This window comes from Nicotiana tabacum, chromosome 12 (genome assembly GCF_000715075.1).
Source record: "Nicotiana tabacum cultivar K326 chromosome 12, ASM71507v2, whole genome shotgun sequence".
Lineage (NCBI taxonomy): Eukaryota > Viridiplantae > Streptophyta > Magnoliopsida > Solanales > Solanaceae > Nicotiana > Nicotiana tabacum.
Genome location: NC_134091.1, coordinates 12,376,862 through 12,387,960, shown reverse-complemented (window position 1 = coordinate 12,387,960; position 11,099 = coordinate 12,376,862).

The window sequence follows — 11,099 nt, the reverse complement described above, 5'->3', positions numbered from 1 at the left end:
TTTGAAATTGAAGTGGATAAATTGTCCCCATATAAATTGAAAAGCCAAAATTTGAATAAAATATATTATAAGATAAAAAATTTGCCTCCTGTCAAATGGTAGAATAATTCACTTCAAATAACAATAAATAGTCAATTGGATAGAGTATCATAAATAAACATTTTGAAAGAGGTATAATAATTAAAATATGAATGTTTGTTTAAGTATTTCGATTTTGTTCTCATTTATCTCCATTTTACAAACACTACGAACTATCAACATGAAGACGTGACATGAATCTCCATTTCATTTATTTATTTATTCGTGAATACGTCCATTTACCTTTTAGTCATTTTTGTTCATTTGCAAAGCTTCATCCATACCTATCTTCTGAGAGACTTGGCGGATCCACCTTGTAGGGTAGGGTGGCACCCGCTACGTTAGTAAAATTATCATATATTTATACAAATATTTTCTTAAACGAGGTTAAATATTTGATCCCGCCACCCCAAGTTGCAAACTAGTCAAAGGTGACATAGCCAGTAGACCTTTTCAAACGCTTTTCTCCTCTGTAAAATTCAAGTTCGAATTTATCTTGAACCTTATCTGACTTTTTCTTTTCGTTGTGCTTTTTATTTACTTTGTCCCAATCATTTTCTTTTAGACTACCTCCTAAATTTCTATTTATCGTTTATTATTATTTTTTATATTTTTTTCTATATCCTATTATTTTATATGTGATCTTTAACAAGATCACTCAAAAATGAACCTCCAAAATTGAAAATTTCATAAAATAAGCATCTCTATTAATCTCAAATCTTTTAATTTTTTTCTTTCGAAATCAAAAAACTCGGGTCTTGATAGAAATTTTGGATTGAGATCAAATTTAATTTTTATAATTTTTTATTATAACATAAAAATTTGTGTTATTCTATAATTGTTAAATACAACTTAAATCTCTTTACTGTTAAATTATGATGAATATTTCGCAAGCATTTCCTAGAAAATATGAGATTTATTAATTTATATTTTGGGATCTTGTAGTTTATCTAATTCTGCATTTACTTCTTGGGTATAATTTATCTATTGAAGATATTTTTTATTATTCTTATTCTGATTGGTGAAATTCTCTTATTGAAGATGTTATTTTACTTGTACAGATTTATTTTAGCATACAAAAAAGATGTAGTTCCCAATTGAAAATATTGATTTTACTTGTGTTGTTAATAACGAAAGTGTGATTCCTTCTTTAAAATGCTAATTACATTTGCTTCTTGATGTCTGAGATGTAATTTTTATTTAACAACAACAACAACAACAACATATCCAGTGAAATTTCACAAATAGGGTATGCGATAGAGATGTAATTTTCATATTTGCAAATAAAAAATGCTAATTAAATTTCCCGAATAAATTAAAAAAATAAACAGAATAAGTGTCCCGAACAAACTCTATATTAATTATTACAAGGGCTACATTAAAGAAAATTATGGCACCCGCCACCATCAAATCCTAGATTCGCCTCTAACTACAGGGCATTTAGGATAAATTTTTAATTTTTCTTTCCTTATCGTGAGGCATTGATTCAGCTTGAAGCGTAACTATTTGAATTTCTTTCACGCATTCGTATGCGCATGTGAGTGCTCGGTATCTGTTGTGCGTCGATGGCTTGTGATTCCATGGATGAGGTGTGATAGGTGATTTCTGTGTGCTGATGATTGGCCCGGGCTCTCACATACTTCTTAAGCCTACCATCCACAGTTGGATCTCTTTTCGGGGCATTTGTATCTATACCCAATTTTGGGGTCACAATTTAAGTACTCACTTTATAGAAAAAATTGTAAGTAGTTGAACGAAAATAATTTGTCTGAAGTGCAATGCACTTAAAGCCAATTAAATCTAAAGTAAAAAATTACACTTAAAATGCACTTAGGTCCAAATAGATTTGAAGTGCAACAAATATTTTCATGCACTTAAGGCCAAATTGGTCTAAGTGAAAAATGCACTTCAGACGCACTTAAGGCCAAATAGGTCTGAAGTGCAACCAATGCTTTCATGCACTTAAGGCCAAATAGGTCTGAAATGCAAATTGTCCAGAAACATAAACTTGTTGTTCGAATTTCAACAATCCAATATACGATTTGATACCTAAATCTACTTTAAATGAGCTCAAATTTAAAACGTAACCTCCAAATATCATCAAGAGCAAACTCAAATCATCAATTTGCCAAACAATAATAAATCGTACAAACCTATTTTGCAATTAAGAAGAAGAATAATAAAAAGAAGAAACCCTAAACATTAGTAAAAAAATAAAATGTCACAACAACTCACTACTGTAAAAGACCATAAATCACTTTAAAACATGCTCAGAAACACCATATAAATTCACCCTAACCTTTATCTTCAAAGTTAAGAAGAGGGAGGAGGATAAGGAGGATGAGGGGGAAAAAATCTGAAGTTGTTTGTACTTTGGGTACAGGTTAAATAGCGGCGACCAAATAGTGCGTCATGACCCAAAATCCCACCATGGGCGTCGTGACGACACTTAGTCTCTAAGACTAAGTAAGCCGATCATAATAACAATTCAAGCCATTTTTTTTAATTGAATACAAGTGTCAAAACAAACAACGAAAATATTCAAACAACCTCCCAAGACTGGTAATACTGAGTCACGAACTCTAACTGAATACATGAAATGATCTCAAGGATCGAATATACAATACTGTTCGAATAATAATTGACAATATAATAAAATGGAAAGACTCCAAGGGGCTGCGACGACCAAGCAGCTCTACTTTAAATCCCTGCGATCAATATACTAACTCTGCTCGAGTCCAATATCTCCAGTACCTATCTCTGCACAAAAATGTTCAGAAGTGTAGTATGAGTACACCACGGTCGGTACTCATTAAGTATCAAGACTAACCTCAGTGGAGTAGTGACGATATACAGTCAAGACACTCACTGGTCTAATAACATGTGAAATATAGCATACAAAATAACATGAAACAAATAGCAATGATGGCAACAAGAATCAATCAAAGATATAAGTAACAAGGCCACGAGAACACCATAAATATTGCTCAAACGAATAATGAACACAAGTACAATCAAGTAATCAAGTCCTTCAAATATAAATACTTCACCTATAAGATTTTCAAATAAAATTCATTAGAATATAATCCTTTCAAATAAATATATTTCGAATATACTCCCTTCAAATAAATATCCTTCAATATAATTCTTTCATATAATATTTTTGAATATAATTCTTTAAAATAAAAGTCACTTTGTGATACCTCATTTCATAATCATAAAAGTATGGGTCTCAACCCACTTTCATATTTCGTAGTACGGGTCTCAGCCCACCACGGCACCTCGTGTCCATATTTTTATCACAACTGCATGGGCAACTCATGTGCCAAAATATCAATATATAAGATCTGCACGGGTAACTCATGTGCCAATAATAAAATCATCATTTACTCGCGACAACTCATGCCCACATCTCATTTCACAACTGCACGGACAACTCGCGTGCCAATATCGTAATTATTATATATCCACGGCACCTCGTGCCCACATTTCATATCACAACCCCGCGGACAACTCACGTGTCAATAATATAATCTGCCCGTTAATAGTCACATGCTCACCATTTCAACATGTATTAGGTTGATATTGATTGTAGGCTATAATCATGTATTTTAGTCATTTAGGCTAATTCACTGCACTTTACTTATGTTGAGCTTTAAATAGGCGTGTTTTGCACTTATTGTGTGTTTTATGCCTTGTAGGAGTGATTCCGAGCTGTGTAGATATTGTGGCATGAATTCATGCTATTTTAGATCTTTGAAGTATGAGTAAAAGTCCAAGTATTAAGTCAGAATCGAGTTCAGGGATCAACGGATGATAGTGGAACGAAACAAAAAATCGAGCAGGCATATTACGTAGTGCCCAGTAAAATACACATAACATTTCTCTCGGAAATCTTCTTGGGCTCCACAATATATCGTTGGAAATATATTTAAAAGAGCTACAACTTTCATGTTTTGCACTTTTCCAAATTCCCAACTTATACAACCCAGGTGAATGACCAAGTGCGTGGTCGCGCACTTGGGGCAGAATGGTGTGCAAAGTGCGCGACCAGGTGCGCGGTCGCGCATGTCTTGTCCGGAAAAAGCCCTATTTTGCTAACAAAGGGTAGTTTCATCCGAAATTTGCTTTGGGGCGGATTAAATACCCCAAAACACCATTTTGATACACTTTTGACATACCAAGACCTAAGAAAGCTAATGAGAAGAGGGAGAAGCAAGAGCACAAGGATTTCATCCTTCCTTCCTCGCTCAAATCTGGATTTGGACTGTATTTTTGTTTTTTTCTACTGTTGTTTTATTTGTGAAGAACTTCTCTATGTCTATAGAGTAGAACCTTTTGGGTTTTGATGGATTTAATGTATTGATGGTTGTTTGTGGATTACAACTCTATTTTTATGTATTTGAATTATTTTTGGAAGATTTAACTGTTGCATCTATGTTCACTTGTTCTTGTAATCGAAAGAGGTATAACTTGTGATATATTTGCATTATATTGTTGGTTGAGTTCATAGACTCTTCTAAGTAATTGAATGAGGCTAGTTGAATCCTTAATTAAACCTAGTTAGGAGGATAATCGAAAGAGGTTCTCCTAAAGACCAATCAATTACGAATTCTTGCATATCTTCACCGAGCTTAAATTGGTTCATATTGTGAGGTTGAGACTCAATCGAGAGAGAAGTTTCTACTAAATAATTGTACTGATAATTAAGTAAATTTGAGAGACTCACTTGAACATTAGAAGTGAATTACATAGAGTTAAATTCCAAATAATTATCTTGCACATATCCCATCAACTCATATTTTCTCCTATTGATAACTCCCTTGCTCACCTTTGTTGCGATGGCCATTAGTTAATAGTTGTATATTTTAAATTATTAATTATATAAACCTCAACTGTTGATCCTCCTGGATAGCAATCTAGATACAAACTACGATGATACTGTTTAAATCCAATCCACGTAGACACGATAATTATACTATACTATCTTTGACTAACGAGCACAATTCAAAGTGTGTGTTTTAAGCTCGTCAAATTTTGATCAAATTTACTGAATTAACAAAACAAGTTGACAAGATATAAAAGAAATCACAAGGAAATCACAATGTCACATAAAAATCACCAACAGAGTAATCTCACATCATCACAAATCATCCTTGACAATAGCCACACTTATCTCTCATATAGCCACTCATATCACTCCATATAATAGCCACCGTCATCCCTCCGCCCCGACAATATCAATAGCCATCCTTATTCCTCCGCCCTGACATATATCAATAGTCACCCTTATCGCTCCTATATCCACCCTTATCACTCCTATAATAGCGGCCCTTATCCCTCTGTTTAATAGCCTCTATTATCGCTCTGTTTAATAAGCTCCCTTATCGCTTCATTTAATAGCCTCCCCTATCACTCCGCCTAGACAATATCCCAACACACATAACAACAATGAAATGCCACCCTTATATCTGCATAATATTAACAATGGAATGCCACCCTTATACGTCGTACAACAATAACCCAAATCGCACAACAATTTACACAGAAGATTATCACAACAACACCACATAATTAACTCGTAATTACAAATTACCCGTAGGCCACAACCTTTCCAAATGTACCATACAATCAATTAATTTCACATCAAATAGCCCAAGGCTCCACACAATATATGTAAAACCTCAAAAACAATAACAAGGATGGAAAAATAGCTCAGCACAAGACAACGCCTTCTTTAATCCAAATTTCAGATAAATATACAAATGCCTCTTTTTAAACTTATTTAAGAATTATTTGCAGATAAGAAACCCATAATGAAATTATTTTCAAGAAATGTCAACCCAACTAACCACGAAATTTCACATAAAAATCAAAGTGACAATCACACAAAATTAGGATATAAAAACAACCTGGCAAACAAGGAATTAGGCATGACAAATAAAGGATTTAATAAGCTCCAACAATTTTTCTAATTTAATACATAAGGGTGTCTACGAATTTTAACCGGTATAAATTGCACATATAAACCAAGTACGTACTCGTCACCTCGCGTACACGGCTTTCAATCACACAATTTCCACATAAGATTCAATGCCTAAGGGATAATTCCCCCACACAAGGTTAGGCAAGATACTTACCTTTTTGAAGTTAGGCCGATATTCCAAAATAGCCTTCTGCTTGAATTGACCTCCGGAAAGCTCAAATCTATCCAAATTAATTTGATAACTTCATCAAAATTCATCGGAAATAATTTCGGATAATATAACGTTGACTTAAAATTTCACATTTAAAAGTCAACTGAAAGTCAACGCAGGGCCCGCCTATCAGAACCCGACAGAATTTTTACAAACTTCGAATACCCATTCCGATACGAGTTCAACCATACCAATTTTATCAAATTCCGAAAACAACTTGACCTCAAAATCGTAAATTTTCATTATTGAAGAGATTTTGCAAAAAACCCAATTTCTTCCATTCAAATCCGAATTAAATGATGAATATAACCATGGATTTATGATATATAATCACTTTCGGATATAGAACACTTACCCAAGTTGAAGCCGTGAAGAACTCCTCCAAAATCGTCCAAAATTTGAGCTCCAAAATCTCAATCGAAAACAGCGAAATGACCCTTTTTAGTCCTTAAGTTTCTATCCATTTTTCACTTTTGTGGACAAGTTGTCGCATCTGCGGACTCGCTTTTGCGAGCCAACATGCGCATATACGAAGCCCCACATTACACTACCCAGCAGAAGCTCGCATATGCGGGAGAAATTTCGTATCTGCGATGTCGCTTCTGCGACGAAACAATCGCTTATACGACGCCATGTCCACCTGCTTCTGTCCTCTTCTGCGTTCCAGTGGTTGCTTCTACGATCACGTAAATACGTAAAATGCGTCGCACATGTGACTTCTGTCCAATCCCCCTTCCCAGTCTCTTCTGCGAGCTCCAGCTCGAGCTCGACCTCGCTTCTGCGACCAAGACATCACAGAAGCGATCACACCAGTTGCTGCCCAGCTTTAGCTAACAGAAATTTCCATCAGCTCCCATTGTCCGAAATCCAATCCGTTAACTTTCCGAAATCGACCGAGGACCTCAGGACCATAACCAAATATACCAACACATTCCAAAATACAATACGAACTTAGTTGAGGCCTCAAACTACATTAAACAACGTCGAAATTTTGAATCGCGCCTCGAATCGAATTATGAGTTTTCAAATCTTCCAACTTTTATAATTTGCGCCGAAACGTATCAAATCAATCCGGAATAACTTCAAATTTTGCACACGAGTCATAAATATCATAATGGAGCTGTTTCAATTTCGGGAATCAAAATCCAACCTCATTATTAAAAATTTGACTTACGGTCGAATTTATGAATATTTCAATAACTTCATTTTCCAATTTTTCGCCGAATTGTCCTACAGACTTTCAAATTCAAATCCGTACATACACCTAAATTCGAAATTACCATACAAAGCTATTGACATCATCAAAATTTCATTCCAGAGTCGTTTGCTCAAAAGTCAAACTCCGACTAACTCTTTTCATTTAAGCTTCAAAAATAAGGATTGTTCTTTCAATTAAATTACGAATCTTACGAAAATCAAACTCGACCGCACATGCAAGTCATAATACATATTACGAAATTGCTCGGTGTCTTAAACCGTTGAACGGGATGCCAATTCACAAAACGACAAGTCGGGTCGTTACAAACGCCCCATGGAAATGTTACCCTCTTTCCTCATACTTTCCCACATCCACCAAGGAAAGTAAATTTAGGGGAAAATTACATTCTATTAGAGCCCGTTTGGCCAAGCTGCCAAAACCTATTATTTTTAAAAGTACGTTTGTTCAAAAGTGCTTTTTAAAAAAATATTTTTACAAAGTAACAATTTATGTTTGGCCAATTCATTGAGTAGTGCTTTTTGCAAGCAATTTATACTTGTCATGTTACACCCCCTTTCTACCCGCAAAATAATATGTGTGTTGATTATGAGTTAAAGAGTTTTTTCAATTAAAGTGACAAACTTGGGTATGGATTATTTTATTGTTTAGAGTCGCCACTTGGAATTGATTTTTTTTTTTGGGTGTTCCAAGTCACCTTTTATTTGAATCCCTAGTCAAAAGAAGGTTTGACTCTATTATTATTGGTCTGTGAAAATAAAGTTCAGGTACGGAATTCTGTTGACCAGGAAGAAGGTGTAAGGCATTCCCCGAGTCCCGTGGTTCTAGCACGGTCGCTTTATTGACTTAAAACTTGGCTTGAATTAATTTGGACAAACTATGATTTATATGATTTTCATGTTTTACCTATCCGCTTTTAATACTTGCTTTATTAGAATTGATAAAGAATAACAATATATCGTAACCACACTATGCAAGCGAATGCGTAGTCATGAAAAGGATTATTAGCACGATATGACTTTGGGAAAAATTACTACATTTGAGAAAATTATTTTTTTTTTGAAATTTTTTAAAAGTTAACTATCGCGCTATGCAAGCGAATCCACGATTTTAGCAAAGAATTAACTAAAACTAATGGTTATGGTGTGAGGTTATTGAATTAATTTATTGAATGTTAAACTTCACGCTACGCAAGCAATTCCGTGAAGTTAAAAATGCGCCTACTAATTGCCTAGCTTTTAAATTAATTTATTTGTTAAAACTATTTATTTAATAAAGAAACCTAGTGTTTAAAAGACTGAGTCAAAACTTGTTTACTACTTTAAACTTGACAAATTCAAATTTTCCAGTAGCCTTGATGTTAAAAAAAATGGCGAGCAAATTTAAACCAAAGGTGATAGTGGCCTAAAATATTCTTAAAATTAATGTAAACCCAACTAGGACATGTAGCTAAAAATAATGCATTAATGATCATGGACTTCTAGACATATAACTGAGAAAAAATATATGCATCAAGCTCAACCAAATAGAAGTTCAAAATAGCAATAACACATTTAAGAAATTCTTTCACTGGTTCTCTCCTCTCTCCCGCACACTCATCACATACTATTCCCCAACTTCATTTCAACCTAACCAAGAAGAGAAGTATTACTATCATTTATTTTTAGCACTAAAAGAAAAATTAAAATGACAAAACCACAAATACATAAAATCAAGGCAAAAGGAAACTAAACTCTACATAATAATTCTAAAAGATGTTTTTTTTCCTTAACTAGATACACTTAACATAATGTTATTTGAGCTACACAGGTAAAGAAAAATGGAAGATCAACCAAAAATTACAGATGTATATGCTGAAATATGAATAACATGTTAAACATTCATTTATTCCAGTAAAGCACATCAAGCGTATCCATAGAGCTGAAAAAGAGCCATACTCTTATCCATTGAATATAAAAATTTGCATTGCAAAGTTTAAGAAAATACCTGGATTGCAAAAAATAAATACAGCAGTGGAGAAATAAAGCTCGGCAGGAAAAAGAAAACAACAGCAAACACAATAGAAAACAACAACAGTTTCGTGTTTAAACAGCCCGAAAACCTTAGAAGAAACCCAGAACCAGCTCTAAAGAAGACTTATACTTTTCTAAAAGTTTGCACTCTAAAATTTACTCACAAAGCTCACCATTTTAGCTTACTAAAGGGTGCTTTAGTTGCTGATTTTTTTACTCTCCAAGTTGTATTTTTAGGGTGTAAAGATTATCCAACAAATGTGTGATCCAGTGTCCTCAGATGAGGAAACAGCAGCCCCCTTAATAGGCAAATAAAGTCACTTTTTAGGACAGATTTTAGTTCCCCAAAAATCTGTCCAAAAGACTGACTTTGTGTGCTAAACACTGTTCAAAATCTGTCCAAAATATGAATGGACAGCCTAAAAATCTGCTATGTCAGAAGCAAGGAGAAAAAATATCATTTCAGTCACCCTACTAGTAAAAGGTAAGCTACTATTACCCTATTTGGTGATAAATAAACTAGATTTTAACCATCAACACCAAACTACTTGCTCAACACAAATCAAATTTAAATAACTATGGACGGACAAAGTATGAACGAAACTAAAAATATAATCGAACTAAGTATTCAAACCAACTTGATTGGAATGAATTCGATTTTTGCAAACTAATTACTAAACAAACAACTAAATTCACAAACTAAATGCTCAAACCAGAACGAGCATCGTTAACAATCGGACAACGACTAACAACAACTAAATAATCGACAAACTAAGTGAACGATTTAAATAATACACTAAAGATCATGTTTAAATCAATATCAATCTAACAAACTGCTAAACTAAATAGAGATAACCAATTAAATAAACCTAACTTGAAACTCTAATTAACAAGAAACAACCAAAACAGAAAAATCAAAAATCAGAAACTAATCTACTAATATAAAAAATCAGAAATTAATTAAAGTGATGACGATTACACCTAACGAGTATGCTTGAAACTGGGCGAGCCACGAAAAAACTCCAGGGATGCCAAGAGGTGATTGACCGACTCCGAAACGCATGTTTCTTTTGGGTAGATGCTAAGAACGAAATGAGTTTCAGCATCTCGCCAAAAGAAACAAGTGTCTTTGAGTAAAACAATAGCTAAAATAGGGGCTCGGGGCATTTTGGTGGTGGTGAGGCAGTGTGAGCGGCGGCGGGCAGTGGGCAGCGGGCCGACGACAACGGGCATTTTGGGGGTGAAATGGGTAGGAAAAGATAGGTCTCGTGGAGCTCTATCCATTAATGTATGTGTTTTAGGGTGGTGTTGGCCGGAGCTTCAAGAATTTGGGCCAAAAAGTGGCGGCTAAAGTTTCCTAGATCTAAATTTTAAGGAGTTTTGAGGGTTTTTTGAAGGAATTGGTTTGGAGATATGGGAAGAGGAGATTGTGGAGATTACATGGTGTTAATTTGGAGGTGTTTGGAGGTGGTCCGCTGCCGGTGGATGATTTTCGGCGGCGGCGTAGAGAAGAGAGAGAGAGAGAGAGAGAGAGAGAGAGAGAGAGAGAGAGAGAGAGAGAGAGAGAAAGAGAGAGAAGAGAGAAAGAGTTATGGG